The following is a 2,941-nucleotide window of genomic DNA, read 5'->3' on the forward strand; positions in this document are numbered from 1 at the left end:
TGACAGAGAGACAGCCAGCGAGAGAGGGAACACAAGCAGGGGGAGTGGGAGAGGGAGAAGCAGGCTCCCAGTGGAGGAGCCCGATGTGGGACTCGATCCCCCAACGCCAGGATCACGCCCTGAGCCAAAGGCAGACGCTTAACGACTGAGCTACCCAGGCGCCCCGAAAGCGTTTGCTTCTAGGGGAAAACAATTGCCACAAAATAACTACTAAATCATGAGCTACTGGATCTGAGTCTATCTCCCACACTGAAATCTGTCACGTATCGATTGACTTGAGAGCAGTGTCTCTGCTGCCTCTGGAACATGGGACTGCCCAGTTCCACAAATACCCAGCGGCGGACAGCAGTCTTCTGAGCCCAGGACTATACAGGGTCACTTTCCCTTGCCCATTACAATTTGTTCTCTCTAGAATTCCTCCTCTTCCGCATCCCACCCTTGGCCCCGTACGCTGGTCTCAGGACCCCCCTTGGTACGCTTAGTTATGACATCCCACTGAGCAACTCTCAGCACACATCGACCGAATTTCTACTTTGTCTTTCCCACAGCTTGGCACAGCTCCAGGTTGGGGGGGGGGTATCCCTTATCAATTCTCAACAGGCTCAACTCTGCCTCACCCATCTTTTCACTAAGAAAGCAGATCAAACAGAGAGATGAGCTCGCTCTGAAAACTCAGTTTGTGGTAGGCATGGGAACAGAACCAGGGCGAGTTTGCATGGGTGTGTAAGTTCTGCACGGGGTAGGCTTCTGCCTGACATAGTCTGGGATTTGGGGAGTCGTGCCTGCTGAGCGTCCTCGAGGGGCTACGGGGACGCCTACACTATCGCAGTCCCTGAAAGGCAAACTCTGCCCTACTTACTCTGTGACTCACGCAGCGCCTGTTCCCTCTTGGAATTAACCCAAGGAAAAGAGTCCTCTCAGCAAAACAAAGTTTGCCTGCTTTTTTGTGTGTGGCCTGCTTATTTCATTTTTTGGAGCTTTACTTTCGAAGTGTAGAGCAGCCTGAGGGCCCTTTTTTCCCATTTTGTTTTGTGTGTCTTCTTAAAATTGTATCTTAGCTGGAACTGCTCTTTCTCCCTTGGTGGTTTTATAACTCACGAGGCGAACCATGACCCTGACAGATCAACAGGAGAGCCCTCAGGGTAGGTACGAAGAGTATCATATACTATAAACATGCTCCCCAGCACTGGAACAGGGGCCTCAGGAAGAAGGACATGCCTTCTAGCTCGGTTATGGGAAAATGGGACTGAGAGGGGACCCAAGTGTTAATACTTCAGGGTAACCGCAGGGCAGAGTTTAAACCCAATAGGTACCTGGGGGCGGGGAAGCAGTGTATTTGAAAAATGCTGTAGTTTGGGAATGAGGTGACGGGAAGAATATGTCCTCGTTCCTCTGAATGTACCACTATCCTAACCTTACACTGGGCGCATGCCAAATTCTAAGTTCTTTATTTTATAGGTCTTAGCCTGGGTGACCCAGGAAACAGGTTTAGGCCAAAGGTCCATATGCCCAAGTTTATTGCAGGGAGCAAATCCAAGAAAGCAGGAGTGAGGGGAAGGGGGTACTGAAGTAGGGAAGGCAGGAGGAAGATAGTAGAGGCTATTTTTTCAAGCTAGCCACAGCTTGGTAGCAAGTGGAGGCGATTGCCTGGTCTTAGGAGGCAACTTCAGAAGGCCTGTATGGACTGTTACATCTCAGAACAGTTCACTGTGATGGAAGAAAGAAAAATCTATCCTCTGGACAGAGCAGGCCTTCTCTCCTGACTTGAGAGAAGGTTTCAGACACAGAGACACAGAAGCTAGCCGTCGGAAGTCAAGCCAGGGTGCACTAAGATTGCTTGAGCCTAGGGGAACATGAAAAAGACATGGACAGTCTTTGCTACAACTGAACTGATTCGGCAAATGTGCTAATTTTTCAATGTTTTAGAGATCTTTTTTGGTTGTGGAGCATTTGTGGTGGATAGACTCTAGGATGGCCCCCAATTTTCCCTGCCTCTCGATATTCACATGTCTGTGTGATGTCCCTCCACTCTAGTGTGGGAGAGACCTGTGCCTTTCTTCCAACCGATAGAGTGATTGGTGGGATGTCACTCCCACGATGAGGCCACATATGATTGTGACTTCTGTCATCCTAGCAGGTTTGCTCCCTTTCTGGCTTTGATGAGGTAAGCCACCACGCCAGAGAAGTCCATATAGCGAGGAAACGAAAGTGGCCTCTGGCTAGCGGCCCCCAAGGAACAGAATCCCGTTGCGACCACACATGCTTAGAAGCAGACCCTTCCCCATTTGAGCCTCAGATGAGACTCTCAGCCCTAGCCAACACTCAGGCCTCACGAGTGACCCGGATGCATTGGACCTACCTAAGCCACACTGGATTTCTGATCTATAGAAACTGAAATAATAAGTAAGTGTATGTGGTTCTAAGCTGCTAAATTTGTGGTACTATTGTTATATAGCAATAGATAACTACTGTAGCATCCAAGAGGAGGCGTGGCTAAGAAGGTTGGTGAGGGGACAAGATGAGCCTCTGGTGAGAGTTAGGAAGTATCAGTGTAAAAATAAAAGGCTCTGGAGAATAGAACAGGCTGGAGATCAGGTGCAGACATGGTGATCCTTCTGGGCAACAGGAAGGGCCTTGAAATCCTACTGCCAAGTTCAAAGATATTTTTAGGAGATTGCAACTGGAAATGCTCAAGGACAAGAATGTTCAATGCAAATGTGATTCACGTGTTAGAACCAGAGTCCACAAGACACTGAAGAAGAAACATGTTTGCACAAAGTTTTGCGTGTAGTAAGACTTCCCCAGATGGTTTTGAGTGGCCTGTGTCTTTTTGCTTTCAGGAATTGTATGGTTATGATAATGTGTAGCTGGGTTGGGAGTTAAGTGAAGCGAAGATTTCTCCAAGCCCACACCCTCTGTGAGACACGGAAGAAAGGGAAGT

The sequence above is a fragment of the Ursus americanus genome, chromosome X (assembly GCF_024610735.1).
Source record: "Ursus americanus isolate L20-20 chromosome X, mUrsAme1.1.p, whole genome shotgun sequence".
Taxonomy (NCBI): Eukaryota; Metazoa; Chordata; class Mammalia; order Carnivora; family Ursidae; genus Ursus; species Ursus americanus.